At 44.0% G+C, this 16,174-nt stretch overlaps 1 protein-coding gene across 2 annotated transcripts in view; it reads left to right on the top strand.

Moving 5' to 3' along the window:
* Positions 1–16,174, top strand: part of LOC139388393 (LHFPL tetraspan subfamily member 2a protein-like) — a 77,752-nt gene that overhangs the window by 16,208 nt on the left and 45,370 nt on the right. Inside the window, exon 2 of one of the 2 annotated variants that reach the window (XM_071135027.1) lies at positions 9,630–9,706. The exons of the other annotated variant lie outside the window; for it this stretch is intronic. The gene's annotated coding sequence lies outside the window, so the exon portion shown is untranslated. The remainder of the gene's footprint in view (positions 1–9,629; positions 9,707–16,174) is intronic. 2 annotated transcript variants of the gene reach the window in all.

Below are 16,174 nucleotides of genomic sequence, written 5' to 3'. Positions count from 1 at the left end.
CTTTGGCATTATGCGGTATTGTGTGTAGATGTTGGAGAAAAAAAAGACATGTAATCCATTCAGAATTCAGGCTGTAACACAACTAAATGTGGAATATGTCAAGGGGTATGCATACCTTCTGAAGGCACCATATTACTTCAAATGAATGATAACAATTGGATGACTTTGGGCGATTCAGATAGCAACAATTGGATGCATACTTTATTCCAATATTTTCATAATTCAGTGATATTTATTCCAGTGGTGGAAAATGTTGTCATACTTGAGTAATAGTAAAAATACCTTAATAAAAAATGACTCGAGTAAAAGCGAATGTCAGCATGTAAAATACTACTTGAGTAAAAGTCTAAAAGTATTTGGTTTTAAAAATACTTAAGTATCAAAAGTAAAAGTATAAATCATTTCAAATTCCTGATATTAAGCCAACCAGACGGCACCATTTTATTTTCTTTTTCTTTGTTCTATCTACGGAGAGCCAGGTGCCCATTCCAACACTCAGACATAATGTACAAACAAATCATTTGTGTTTTGTGCGTCCGCCAGATTGGAGGCCATAGAGATGACCAGGGATGTTCTCTTGAGAAGTGAGTGAATTGGACCATTTCCCTGTCCTTCTAAGCATTCAAAACGTAACGAGTACTTTTGGGTGTCAGGGAAAATTACTGGAGTAAAGAATACATTATTTATTTAGGAATGTAGTGAAGTAAAAGTAAAATATAAACAGTAAAGTAAAGTACAGATACCCCCAAAAACGACTTAAGTAGTACTTTAAAGTATTTTTACTGAAGTACCACTGATGTATTCCCACAGGCTTCTTTTCTGCTGAGAAGTATTGAATTCCAATGGAATACAATAGAAATGGATCACAGTCAATACTCAGGAAGAACACAAATAGGATTAGTCTCGACCTGGAAGGAAGAGTGGAAGGAGGAAATGTGTCTGGTCCAATAGTGGATGTTTTCTCCTGGGAGAGTCAGGGTTGGCCCAGGTCCATTACAGGAGTGTTAACCTCCCCATCCGTTATTATAGGACAGTTATTAGCCATGCCTCTGCGCGTGTGTGTCCATGCTAAGTCTATCAGAGAACACATAATAGCTCAGACATCGGTGGGATTTGTCAAACGTTTGCCTCCCGACAGTACTTAGCACCTCTGAACAGTGTGTCGGCTGTCAATCTCGTTTTGTGTTCACCCCAGCAACTTTGAAGTCGTCAGCCTCTCAACCTTGTTAAAATACTCCCAACAAGAAGGTAGCAGTAACGTTGTCTGGCAATGTGTGTTGCTTATGGTCTCGATTCCAATGTCAGCTCGCTAACTGTGCTAACGTTGCTTTTTATTTTGTAGAAAGTACTTGATGATCATAGCCAGATGGCCACAGCTAGATAACTGATGACGGAGAAACTATTTCATTCACTCTCCAAAATCTTGGAGGAATGATTTAGTTTTGTGTGCAACATCCCATAGCCCACATTGCATATGAAATGTGACTGGCTCATGTCATTTAGCCGTGGATGTACGGAGAAAACGCCCTCTTTGTCCCTCTTTGTTGTCAAGTTGTTGGCCATTGGCAAGCTTTGCTATTCTACATGTAGAAAAGGCAAGTCCCCCGCAACTGGATCGGCACGCAGCAGGTACCGCTTTTGTTCTAGCAAGAGAAGGAAAGGCCTTCCACTTTGGTAAGTACCTGTCAGTAGTCTATCGGCAGTGAGATTCTTGGTTCATGCTTCAGTCTCTCCCTGACTCCAGGCATCAGGGACCCATATTCACAGCACTCTTTAAATCTGCAGGCCAAATGTATTCACTAGTGTGTGTGTGTGTGTGTGTGTGTGTGTGTGTGTGTGTGTGTGTGTGTGTGCCTCTGCAGTCGTATTGTGTTGCATATTTATGCTCTGTTCTCCTGCCTTGGCTGCATGCAATCAGGAAAGTCAGCTCATTCTCTCAGTTGGAACAATGAAGTCAACTAAGCAGCACACAGGCCAGAAGCCCCCCAGTCATTGAGTTCATAACCATTCTCTCCTCTCCTATCCTGGCAAGTAGAGTAGTGTGCTGCTGGAAGGTACTGCGTCTTTGTTACAGATGTGTTTGTGGTCAGATCTTTTCCATCAGGCAGTAGCTGGCCTAGCGGAGAGAGAGACAGGTCCTCATTGTTAGGCTGATGCTGCCCAGCCATCTGTGCAACTCCACAGCCTCTACTCTGCTCAGCTATTAGAGTCATCACTGCAAGCTGATGTAATCTGTCTCTGTGTGTGGTCGTTTGTGGGCAACACACATGCGCACGCACAGACACACACACATGCAAGCACAGTGCACCATACACAAAATACACACACCTACAACACATGAAGGAATACATACAATTTACACACATACAAGGTACACTCACCATCATAAAGACAGAGGAAATTAAAGTGTGTGTTTAGCCTAATCATTACGTTTGCTCAAAGTCTGTAATCAACAACGTGCACATTGCCTAAGGGTGGTTTGTACACCTTGTATTTCCACATTACAGGATGATTTTGCAGAGGCAACTAAACGCTCTTGGACGTGATGATGTCATTAAAAAGGGACTGTTTTGCTTGGATCTGTACTTCAGTTTCTGTTGAACTTCTCTCACACATCCAGTTTGTTCCTTAGTCTATGCCTCTTGGTTGGGGCAGCGAGGCAGTAGGGCTGGCCAGTAAACCGCATTTGACTATATACCAGTATTGATACACTGACCAGTTTGGATCTTTACTTTACCTTACATAACGGTATTGCAATGTTTGGTTTGTTAAATGTTTTATAAATGTAATAACTGAGTGATGAAACTCGTCGTCCGTTCTTCCCGCCAGTAAGAGACTGCTAACCGCTGAGAAATGCTAATTTGCGAGCAAGAGCTTCGGGTTCACACTGCGCACATGTAATTTTATGCCATGAATAGTGCCTGTGAGGCAATGCTGATGCAAAAGGTGTGGACATGTACTTTTTTGCCATGAATCTTGCCTTTGTGGCAGAGCAGGTGCCAAAAAGCACCTTTAGATATCGGAACAATGCCCCTTGTGGCTAAAGTAAGAACTGCCATTGAATCCATTGAAAATACATGGTTCTAAAGGATCATAATTAATAGTAGTGGTTCTATAGAAAATGCATGGTTCTATAGGATCATAATTAATAGTTAATAGTAGTGGTTCTATAGGATCATAATTAATAGTTAATAGTAGTGGTTCTATAGGATCATAATTAATAGTTAATAGTAGTGGTTCTATAGGATCATAATTAATAGTTAATAGTAGTGGTTCTATAGGATCATAATTAATAGTTAATAGTAGTGGTTCTATAGGATCATAATTAATAGTAGTGACTTTCTTCATGATAAATAGGCATACAAAGACAAAATAAATGTTTTACAGTGTGGAAATGAAAACCAATTAGTGAAGGAAATGCAGAAATTGATGAAAATGCTGACAATGATTTTCATGTTGAAGTTTGATTGAACATTATAAATCAATCAGAAGAGAGAACGCTCTATCAAAACACTTAGCATATACCTGTTGCCACCCTGGGATCATGCTTTACTCATGAAGAATATTTAGACATTTTATTATTAAAAAAACAAAATCATACCGTCAAAAATGTGAAAAATACTGTGATGTGATAATTTGGCCACATCGCCCAGCCCTACGGGGTAGCGACAGTAGATGTTCTTCTGTACAGTAGCCTAAATGTAAAGCACACATCCTGAGTTAAGAGTAAAGAGTGATGTTGCCTCAGTCCCAGTCGCTTCTCTCTCTCTCTCTCTCTCTCTCTCTCTCTCTCTCTCTCTCTCTCTCTCTCTCTCTCTCTCTCTCTCTCTCTCTCTCTCTCTCTCTCTCTCTCTCTCTCTCTATCAGCTAGCCCTGTCACCAAACGGAAGCTCAGCGGCACCACAAATCCAAAGCTTTTTCCTTTTCCTACTCTCGTCTCTTTGAAGAGCTCCTGGCAAGGCTTTCAAAGGCCCTGGTCTCCTCTCTGGTCTCCCAACGTAATGTGTGTTAAATGTAAGACAGCTGGCCAGCAGAGTAGGAACAGAACAGAGTTTATAGCTTGGTTATTATTCTGCAGAAATATCATTGGTTGTGTTTGTCATCTCAGTATTTCAAAATGTCTCTTATAATATACAGTCGTATCCAGGGTTAACACCCCTACTCTTGCGATAAGTGCCATGGGATGTTTTGTGACCACAGAGAGTCAGGACAACCGTTTAACGTCCCAGCCGAAAGACGGCACACTGTGCAGGGCAGTGTCCCCACTGCCCTGGGGGATTAGGATTTTCTTAGACTGGAAGGAAGAGTGCCCCCTAGTGGCCCTCCAACAGCATCTGGTCTCCCATCAAGAGATCGACCAGGACCGTCCCTGCTTAGCTTCAGAGGCAAGCCAGCAGTGGGATGCAGGGTGGTATGCTGCTGGCAATGTCAGCAGGCGTTTCTTATAGAGTGGAGTCAGAATAAACACATCGAATCAAACTTTATTTAAAGCCCATTTCACACGTATCGCAATCAGCGATAGCAACACATTTTACACAACCCTAATGGAGTCATGTGTAAACATTCTTCACAGTGTATGTGTGTCTTCCTTGCAATGAATGCATATCCCCTACTTGGAATAAACAGTCATTGAATTACCATGGATATTGCCCGTGTGTCCAAGACGTAAACATGGAAACATACTGTACATAAAGGGTGACTATTGGTCAAGACGACCAACTATGTGTTTGGTGTTGTGTAAATAGTCACGAGCAGCTATGAAAAACATTGGAGAACACAGTTTTTCCAGTTCAGTTTACTGTACGCGTTCATCTGATACACAAGAAAGCACTGAGAGTGAGCGGAGGAGTGCCAGTGTGTAACAGATGGAGAGATATGATACAGAAAGCGTCTTCCGAGGAAGCGTTCTGTTTCTGTGATATTTGTCTCCTCAACTCTCCGCCTTTTCTCTACATTTTGATCCCTACCGCCTCCTCTCACTTTCTCTCTCTCTCAACCCCTTGGTCGTTCAAACACACATATAGCCAGGTGAGAGGTGTGTGTGTGTGTGTGTGCGTGCGTGCGTGTGCGTGCGTGCGTGCGTGTGTAATACTGACCATCGCTTCTGTCGTTCGGCGATTCAATCACAGCTTGAGAAACGTTTAGGACCAGAGAGAGTCCCCCAGTAAGCCCCCTCCTTCCCCACTCCATCACTTCACTTCCCCAAACAGCCCACCTCTTCCCGAACCCCCTAACGGCTATAAGAGAGACCCCACTATGGTGGGGTTGGCCACAGTGGACATATTATATAGGAAATCTCAGAGGACATCTTATTCCCTATACTATGTTACGCAGCCACACACTTCTATGCTCCACTATCAGGAGAGAAACGGTGTACGATTTGACCGAGCTTGTCGTAACTGTGTGACTGTGTAACTGGGTTGTGATAGTGGAGGGAAAAGCCCCTTGGCCAGGGTCATTTACTGTGACCTGAGTCTTCAGCTCTGTTATTGGGAAATACTCTGCAAGAACCTCGAATCGACACTGTTCGGGTTCAGCTGAGTAACGACGTCAAATGGCACATGCACGCGCACGAACACACACTCGGACACATACACACAATGGAAACCTAGAAAGCCTTCAGAGGGGACGTGTGAAGTGTATGTGTGCATTAAACATTACGGTATGATGATAAGAACATGATATCTCACTCTACTTGGCATACCTCTGGGTGGAGGAGTAAGGACCGATGCCCTGGCTTTGCTTCAGTAAATCTGAGTTGAAGGGGTGAATTGCACTTTCCTTTCAAACTGACAATGGTAGTCTGTGTTCTAGTGGCCCAGGGCCAAGGCAGGTGTCAAGTGTTTGAAGAAGTCCTGAGTGCTCTCCGGGGGCAGTCTATTGATAACCTTGATAGCCCAAAGGGGTGGGAGATATCCCACTGATAAACCTATTAGGCTGTTCACTCACCTGATTGGCTGAGAGCTGTTGTTGGTCAGATGTTATCACAAGAGCAGCTGGATCCAGTAACGGATAATAAGGCTCTCAGACCCCCCAAACAAACACTCCCCGCATAGTGTCGGATGTCAGTCATCTTTCTGGGAATGTCTAGTTCTCCTCTGGCTCTTATCCTCCCAGAAAGCCCATAGATAACATTACTGCCTCACTATCACAATAGCAGACCTGCCACACAACAAACATGATCTCTTCGAGATCAGGAGCTGGACTAAAAAAAGAAGTATGGGAAATGAACGGTTGTTTATGGATCGTTCCTTTTCCTCAGGAAGCTGAGATCATGATATACTGTAGCCGTTGAGACGTTTCTTGCAGGATATTGATTATTCAACTGGTGGACATTAAGTAGAGTGCTCCTACTTTACGTAGCTGATGTCTGAACACAGAAGTGTTCTTTTGAATCTGATGTCAGGCGGGGGGATTATTGGACCCGCCATTAACAGAGTTGATTGTTCCCTCCAATTAAGGTGGTGTGTTCTGAAACATATGTCTTCATAGTAGGCTACTCACATTCAGAGTGGGGGAAGCTATTAACACAGCTCTTCATCCCCCTGTTTCATCACTAACCCCCCAAAAAAGCAAACAGAAGCATTGTCTGTGTAAAGATGGTTGTGGACAACCCATTAAGAACACCTTCCTAATATTGAGTTGCACCCCCCCCCCCCCCCCCCCCCCCTTTTGCCCTCAGAACAGCCTCAATTCTGTGGGGTATGGACTCTAGGAGGTGTCGAAAGCGTTCCACATGGATGCTGGCCCATGTTGACTCCAATGCTTCCCACAGTTGTGTTAAGTTGGCCGTGTTGGAAAAAGTACCCTATTGTCATACTTGAACAAAAGTAAAGATACCTTAATAGAAAATTACTAAAGTAAAAGTGAAAGTCACCCAGTAAAATACTACTTGAGTAAAAGTTTAAAAGTATTTGGTTTTAGATATACTTAAGTATCAAAAGTAGAAGGACAAGTATAAATCATTTTAAATTCCTTTTATTAAGCAGAGCAGACGGCCACATTTTCTAGTTTAAAAAAAATGTACAGATAGCCAGTTGTACACTCCAACACTCAGACATCATTTACAAACAAAGCATGTGTTTAGTGAGTCTGCCAGATCAGAGGCAGTAGGGATGACCAGGGATGTTCTATTGATAAGTGTGTGAATTGGACCATTTTTCTGTCCTGCTAAGCTATCAAAATGTATCGAGTACTTTTGGGTATCAGGGAAAATGTAAAAAGTAAAAAAGTACATAATTTTCTTTAGGAATGTAGTGAAGTAAAAGCAAAAGTTGTCAAAAATATAAATAGTAAAGTAAAGTACAGATACCCCAAAAAACTACTTAAGTAGTACTTTAAAGTATTTTTACTTAAGTACTTTATACTACTGCAAGTTGGCTGGATGTCCTTTGGGTAGTGGAAAACTATTGATAGAGGAAACTGTTGAGCGTGAAAAACCCAGCAGCGTTGCAATTCTTTACACAAACCGGTGCGCCTGGCACCTACTACCATATACCACGTTCAAAAGCACTTCATTATTTTGTCTTGCCCATTCACACTCTGAATGGCACACATACACAATCCATGTCTCAATTGCCTCAAGGCTAAAAGAGCCTATTAACCTGTCTTCTCCCCTTCATCTACAGTGCTTGAAGTGGATTTAACAAGTGACATCAATAAGGGATCATAGCTTTCACCTGGATTCATCTGGTCAGTCTATGTCATGGAAAGAGCAAGTGTTCTTAATGTTTTGTACACTCAGTGTAAATCTCCCTGGAGTTTAAATCTGTATTGTTTTCCATATGCACCTGGAAATAAGGTGTGTGAACAACCTAAAACTGCAGAGCAACCCTTGAAACAACCCCAGTGATTCCTCCTTCTAATCTACTCCGTCTCTCTCCGACAGTAAAGCTGTGTTCTGTAAATCAGTTGGCTCTAGATGCCATGCCACAGTGTTCCTCTTGAGAACACACACAGTCATTCCACAAATGGAACATTATGACTATAACTACTGTTCCCTGAAGGAGGGAAACAAGGTATAATCCACTATGACGCCTGACAATGCCAATGAAAACTTCTCCTCGCTGGAAGCCCTGCCTTAGGTCACGAGCGTGAGGCTCAGATTCATTCCTTCCCGTCACCGAGCCCCGTAACGAGCGGAGCGGGGCTAAACAGGTACCTTGTTTCCCTCCTTCAGGGAACAGTAATTATATTCATAACGTTACATTCCCTTTCAGTCAGTCAACTTCGGTACAACATACTATGGGGAAATAGGATCATGCCCCAAGCCTGGATCCCAACGGATCCTAAATGAAAACGGCCCGTGGCAGACCACTCAGACCTGACCCCCCCCCCCCCCCCAGTCTGGGTATTGTGCACACGGCGTGTTGCCAAGTGTCCCTCTCCTGTCCCAGCTGTCTTTTATGATTATCACGTCACACTACGATGTCACCAAGGGTCAGTTCATGGTTTGAGCGAAGGGAGCAGGTCAGAGGATGGTAGATGATGGTGATGGATCCTGCTGACGAACTTGAAGAGGGGAATTCTGGAAACCAGCCTGACTCTTAGAGCCACTGGATGTCTCTTCTTCCACTCTGAGTAGCACCCAGTTGGATGACGCCTCAGCAGCTCTGAGGGCCAGAAAGCTCATCACACACAGTTCAAAATAGTAGCCAGTCATCCTCACTATGAGCCCTCTGCCTCAGAACTGATGTATCTCCCATTCCTCTCACGCTTCAGGCGACCCTTCAAATGATGTTCTCAGAAGATCAGGAATTGGCAGCCAGTATGGCTTTTAAGCAGACATTGCGATTTCAGCCATCAGATTGGCCCTCCCTAGGGCCAGGCCTATAGGAACCAAATCTCCGGCCTCGCTTGCCAAACCTACGACAACAGGGGTGACTAATGTAAGACAGTCTCGTGTTCCAATTGTTTGTTGTAGTGAATCCTTCCTGTTCACACCGAGGTGAAGAGAGAAATAATTGAATGAATGAATCCGAGCCCCACGCTTATCACCTGTGGAAGGCGGGGCATCCAGCAAAGAGCGGTTTTCATTGGTCTTGTCAGGCGTGATTGTAGATCCTTCAACCAAAATTATATATTTTTTTAACTAGGCAAGTCAGTTAAGAACAAACTCTTATTTCCAATGACTGCCTTGTTCAGGGGTAGAACGACAGATTTTTACCTTGTCAGCTCGGAGATTCGAGCTTGCAACCTTTCGGTTTCTAGTTTAACACTCTAAACACTAGGCTACTTGCCGCCCCAAGTATATGTTGAAATGGAACTTCCCTTGCTTAACAGTATGCTAATGTTTCTAGCATAACCTATATTATGTGTTCTTGCTGCAGCTTTGGGTAAATGAGGGATGCAGACCCTTTTATTAAAGGGTACGCTCTGTTGAACAGTTTCCATATCTCTCCAGGTGTGATGGCTCTCTCTCTAAACCTCCTCCTCAGACTCCTCAGGTTGAGTGGAAAATAAAATAGCATCTCATTTTGTCAGGGAGCCAAAACTGACGGAGCTCCTGACTGGTCAACCTGTGGTCTCTCTAGAGATGCCGTGGTTTCATAATATAAGCAGTTGGCATGTGCACAAGCGCGAGAGTGTGTGTGTCACTCTGTAATGCATCATCTCTGCTGCCTCTACAGGTTCTGAAGAGAAGATTTGCATAACCAGGTCTGAAGTGAACCTGACTCTGGCTCGTCCTCAAGACTCCACACAAAAGGTTAGCACATTCGGTACACGGCATGGTCTGAACTATACGAAACAGTAGATCTGACATCATTCTGAGTCCGATTCTGATTCCAGGATAAATGTATTGACCTCATGGAGAACCGAATTCTGAAACGTAATGGGATAGTTTGTGATTTTGGCAATTAAGCCATTTATCTTCTTCCCCAGAGTCAGATGAACTCATGGATACCATTTTTATGTATCTGTTCAGTTCGAAGGAAGTTGCTAATGAGGCGTTAGCGCAGTGACTACCTCTAACTTTCTACATATTGGACGCAGAGACATAAAAATGGTATCCATGAGTTCATCTGACTCTGGGGAAGTAGATAAAGAGCTCGTTGCCAAAATCCCGAACTGCCCCTTTAACATGCATAACGTGCATAACCTGCCTTGTGCTGCTTTTCCCATTGTATTTTTAACAAATCAGATTAGGAGAACTAATAATACCTGTTGCATCATCATTATAATAATAATAATAATACCCAACTGCGTAGCTAACCTTGTCCACTCAAACAAACAGAGCCATGGTTTCCTGTCTTTGTTGCTATTGTATTGGGTTCCTGGCACCTGTCCTAACCTGATGGAACGACAGCCTTGTCCCCAAGGTCCCATTGTTCAACTGTAAGCATGTGTCAGCTGATTTGAACCTAGGTTGTCTGAGTGCTATAGGCATTAACTTGAGGTCTTCAGGTCTCAGACAAGAATCATCTTTATGTGAATGTTACATATGCTAGGGGATCATAACCCCGGTTCTCAAGCCAAGACATACTGTAGCCTAGCAGTATTTTTACAGTACTAATACTTTAGTTCTCTGTGAAACTGTTCCAAACAGAGGATCCGCTTCGGGAAAGTCGTATTCCCGGTCGTAATGTTGTTAAGTTGACGTTGCTCTCAGACAAGAATCATCTTTATGTGAATGTTACATATGCTAGGGGATCATAACCCCGGTTCTCAAGCCAAGACATACTGTAGCCTAGCAGTATTTTTACAGTACTAATACTTTAGTTCTCTGTGAAACTGTTCCAAACAGAGGATCCGCTTCGTGAAAGTCGTATTCCCGGTCGTAATGTTGTTAAGTTGACGTTGCTCTCATATCCAATAGTTCTTCCCAGCTGTATGTAATGAGACTTAAGATTTCCTGGGGTAACAATGTAAGAAATAATACATTAAAAAAAACATAATACTGCATAGTTTCCTAAGAACGCGAAGCGAGGCGACCATCTCTGTCGGCGCCAGTGGCATCCTACGGTACCACATTAAATGTCACTGAGCTCTGCAGTAAGGCCATTCTACTGCCAATGTTTTCCTATGGAGATGGCATGGCTGTGTGTTCGATGTTATACACCTGTCAGCAACTGGTGTGGCTGAAATAGCCGAATCCACTAATTTCAAGGGGTGTCCACATACTTTGTGTATGTAGAAAAGATAATGTAGCAATATATTTCATAAAATCATCTATGAGAACTTACAATCACCAAAATAAAAACTAGACAATCAGGGAGAATCTGAAATTCAAAAAATGGCATGGCATGGGGGTCCCCACTGATTTTATTATGTTTGAATCACTCAGATAACATAAGAAAAATGCATAAGCCATGGCAAAATGTGTATAATTGCAAGAAATTCGCTTTAAACCTGAAAATGATCTCAACCCCATGGAGAAATGTTTTGAATTGCAGGAAATGTGTTTCGAAACTAAACATTTTCTCTCAGCCCCATAGCAAATGTGTAGAATTGCAGTAAACTAGCTTTAAAAGGTTCAAATGTTTGCTTTGCCCCATAGTAAAAATGTGTAGAATTGCAGTAAACTAGCTTTAAAAGGGTCAAATGTTTGCTTTGCCCCATAGTAAAATGTGTAGAATTGCAGGAAAGTTGATTTCAAACAGCAACATTTTGTCTCAGCGGTAAAACCCCGCCATTGGCCATGCCCACTAACTATGCCACCGCTGCTAAAACAAATCCTAAGGGAAACACTGGATGTTGCTGGGGTTTTAAGGTGTCATTGTCTTTGGGTTTATGGGGGTTATGGTGGTTCAACCAGCTAACACTACAGTACTATACTGTAATTCACTAAAGCCGGACAAGCAGGACAATGGATCGGATCCCAGTAGGCGACTCAAAATAATGGCGGGGCAGACGCAGCGGTCTTCTGGTCAGGCTCCGTAGACGGGCACATTGCTCACCGCTCCCAAGTATACTACTCGCTAATGTCCAGTCTCTTGACAACAAGGTAGACGAAATTCGAGCAAGGGTTGCCTTCCAGAGAGACATCAGAGATTGTAACATTCTCTGTTTCACGGAAACATGGCTCACTTGGGATATGTTATCAGAGTCGGTACAGACACCTGGTTTCTTCACGCATCACACCGACAGAAACAAACATCTCTCTGATAAGAAGAAGGGCGGTGGTGTATGCGTTATGATTAACGAGTCGTGGTATGATCATAACAACATACAGGAACTCAAGTCCTTTTGTTCACCTGACCTAGAATTCCTTACAATCAAATGCAGACCGCATCATCTACCAAGAGAATTCTCTTCGATTATAATCACAGTCCTGTATATCTGCCCAAGCAGACACCTCGAATGCCCTGAAAGAACTTAATTGGACTCTATGTAAACTGGAAACCATATATCCTAAGGCTGCATTTATTGTAGCTGGGGGTTTTAACAAAGCTAATCTGAAAACATGGCTCCATAAATTTTATCAGCATTTCGAATGCGCGACCCGGGCTGACAGCATTCTGGATCATTGTTACTCTAACTTCCACGACAAAGCCCTCCCTCGCTCATCCAAATATGTATGTGTACATATTCTTATTCATTCCTTTACACTTGTCTGTATTAGGTAGTTGTTGTGAAATTGTTAGATTACTTGTTAGATATTACTGCATGGTTGGAACTAGAAGCACAAGCATTTTGCTAGACTCGCATTAACATCTGCTAACCATGTGTATGTGACCAATAAAATTTACTTTGATTTGATTTCCAACAAGTCAGTTCACCAAATTTCTGCCCTGATAGAGCTGCCCCGGTCAACTGTACTGTAAGTGCTGTTATTGTAAAGTGGAAACGTCTAGGAGCAACAACGGCTCAGCTGCGAAGTAGTTGGCCACACAAGCTCAAAGAATGGAACCACTGAGTGATGACGCTCGTAAAAATCATCTGTCCTCGGTTGCATCACTCACTACCGAGTTCCAAACTGCCTCTGGAAGCAACGTCAGCACAAGAACTCTTGGTCGGGAGCTTTCCAAAATGGGTTTCCATGGCCGAGCAGCCGCACACAAGTCTAAGATTACCATGCACAATGCCAAGCTTCGCCTGGAGTGGTGAAGTGTAAAAGCGTTCTCTGGAGTGATGAATCACGCTTCACCATCTGGCAGTCCAATGGATGAATCTGGGTTTGGCGGATGCCAGGAGAACACTACCTGCCCGAATGCATAGTGCCAAATGTAAAGTTTGGTGGTGGAGGAAAAATGGTCTGGGGCTGTTTTTCATGGTTTGTGCTAGGCCCCTTGGTTCCAGTGAAGGGAAATCTTAACACTACAGCATACAATGACATTCTAGACAATTCCAACTTTGTGGCAGCAGTTTGGGGAAGGCCCTTTCCTGTTTCAGCATAACAATTGCCCCTATGCACAAAGCGACGTCCATACAGAAATGGTTCGTCGAAGACCTCCTGAGTGGGGCAGAGGTCTAAGGCACTGCATCTCAGTGCTTGAGGCATCACTACAGACCCGGGTTCGATCACAGGCTGTGACCGGGAGACCCATGAGGCGGCGCACAATTGGCCCAGTGTCGTCCGGGTTAGGGGAGGGTTTGGCCGACCGGGATGTCCTTGTCCCATCGCTCTCTAGTCGCCAGTTGTACGGTGTTTGCTCCGACACATTGGTGCGGCTGGCTTCCGGGTCAAGCAAGCAGTGCATCAAGAAGCAGTGCGGCTTGGCAGGGTCATGGTTTTGGAGGACACATGGCTCTTGACATTCGCCTCTCCCGAGTCAGTACTGGAGTTGCAGCGATGGGACAAGACTGTAACTACCAATTGGATATCACGAAATTGGGGAGATCGGTGTGGAAGAACTTGACTGGCCTGCATAGAGCCCTGACCTTAACCCAATCGAACACCTTTGGGTTGAATTGGAATGCCAACTGCGAGCAAGGCCTAATCGCCCAACATCAGTGCCCGACCTCACTCATGCTCTTGTGGCTGAATGGAAGCAAGTCCCCGCAGCAATGTTCCAACATCTAGTGAAAAGTCTTCCCAGAGAGTGGAGGCTGTTATTGCAGCAAAGGGGGGGACCAGCTCCATATTAATGCCCATGATTTTGGAATGAGATGTTTGACAAGCAGGTGTCCACAGTTTTGCAGTGCGCCTCTGCTAAATGTATATAGGGGAAACTGACATCCTCCTACCCCCCCCCCCCCATCCTCTCACCAAGTTCACGGGCTGTATTATCCCCCCCCCCCCCCGACACAGAAGATCAGTCCAGTCTGTTTATTATGTGGAACCGGCAGGAATGAGGAAGACAACGTTTTTCCAACATGGTGGGAAAACAATGGTGTGAGTGATACTGCTCTGCTCTGGCCTGCCTGGCTAGCTGAGACCATCTGGGAAGGTCATCTCAACGAGGAAAGCCCCTGAAACAATAAACACAATCATCACTGCTGATTGTCACTGGCCTGGGCAGAGAGAATAGAGAGGATAGGATAAGGGGGTTTCTGAGAGTGTCATGGTACCTGTTTTGGTGCTCTTCCTGTCTCTCTGTGTACCGGATTAAGCACACAGCCTGTAGATCTGAGGAATGTTATCGCTCAGGTTCAAAAGGTTGTTATCTTTTTAGTTTTTGTTGTTATCTGTGAGATTTTTAGCGATGACTTCAAATTGCTTGTGTGTGTGTGTGTGTGTGTGTGCGTGTGTGCGTGCGTGCGTGCGTGCGTGCGTGCGTGCGTGTGTATCAGACAGTAGAATGAGAGCGGTAGAGTTATTCTCCCTGGAGCATGGCTGTCTGTAACACCGTTCTCTTTGTCTCCAGTTGAAAGCCATGTCACATCTAACTTACCCCCGAAACCAGCCAGACAATACCTACACACGTCCACATCTCTCACTTTCTCACCTTGTCTTTCTCTCCTCAGTTTCCTATTTCCTTTCTACCTCTCTCCTCATCTTTCACCATCTCCACCCCCACACACTCTCGTAAAGGCCCAGTGCAGTCAAAAACTTGTTTCTTCTGTGTTTTATATTTCCACACTATGAATAATACTGTGAAATTGTGATGATAATGATGTTAATGCCCTTTTAGTGTAAGAGCTGCCTGAAACGTCAGCCTGTTTCGGTGGAATGGAATTTTGGCCTCCCTGCTGAAGGTAAATTAGTTAACAGACCAATAAGAAAGGGAGTTCCTAACCTCTCTGCCGACAACGGCTAGTTTACAGTTTCCCCCTCCTCTACTCAGACCACTCACAGACAGTCCTAGCAAAATTCTTGCTTGAGAAATTGCTCTGTTGAACCATTTTAATTGAAAACAATCTCAGTAAGGTACTTAATTATTACCCAGAAATTATATTTTTTCAGAAGAAAGAAAAACCATCTGCATTGGACCTTTATTTAGTTTAGCTGCGAGCGGGTACCAGACGCAATATCACCTGATGCTCTTATTATTATAGGAAGGCTGAGATTCTGAGCCAGTGTACAACTCCCCCACACCTCTGTGGACCAGTGAGTGCTTACTGTTGTTGATTGGAGCATAGTATCAGGTTTTCCTGAGAGCTCCTATATAACACGCACACGCACGCACACGCACGCGCGCACATACACACACACACACAGTCCCTGGTCTGCCCTGAGGGTCGTTGGTCTAAAGCATTAAGACAGATTTCCATCTAGCAGCAGGTCTATAGTGTTCTGTGCTGGGGAGCACAGTGGGAGGTTCTGCAGTTACCCTCAGGTCAGTTAGTTTGAAATCAGACTGCTGTCATCCCCTGGGCAGGACACAACCCCTCCGGAACATTACTGACTCCCTGTTAGGAAAACAGAAGCATTCACAAAGGGTTTGGCTGAGGATTGGGAGTGTAAGGACTTTCCTCTCCCCCTTTTCAGTCTGGGGTCATGTGAAGGGTTAAGGAGGGCTGGAAATGGTTAAGTATAATGGGACCAGTGTTAAGGCCTAGAGAGCCTGTTGGTCAGTGGGAAGTGGGGTTTTAAGACCTTACTGAAAAAGCAGTCTTTTTCTTGTCAGTCTGTTATGTTGTTGAATAGTTTTCTGATTTCTCCTGGTCTTTGTGAGAGCTGTTGTATACTGTTGAGCATATTATCTGGGTTTGTTTGGTTGCTTTTCTTCTGTGTGTGTGTGTGTGTGTGTGTGTGTGTGTGTGTGTGTGTGTGTGTGTGTGTGTGTGTGTGTGTGTGTGTGTGTGTGTGTGTGTGTGTGTGTGTGTGTGTGTGTGTGTGTGTGTGTGTGTG

This window comes from Oncorhynchus clarkii, chromosome 29 (assembly GCF_045791955.1).
Source record: "Oncorhynchus clarkii lewisi isolate Uvic-CL-2024 chromosome 29, UVic_Ocla_1.0, whole genome shotgun sequence".
In the NCBI taxonomy this organism is placed as follows: Eukaryota; Metazoa; Chordata; class Actinopteri; order Salmoniformes; family Salmonidae; genus Oncorhynchus; species Oncorhynchus clarkii.
The sequence above is the reverse complement of the archived record's forward strand: the minus strand, read 5'-3'. Positions and strand labels throughout refer to the sequence as shown.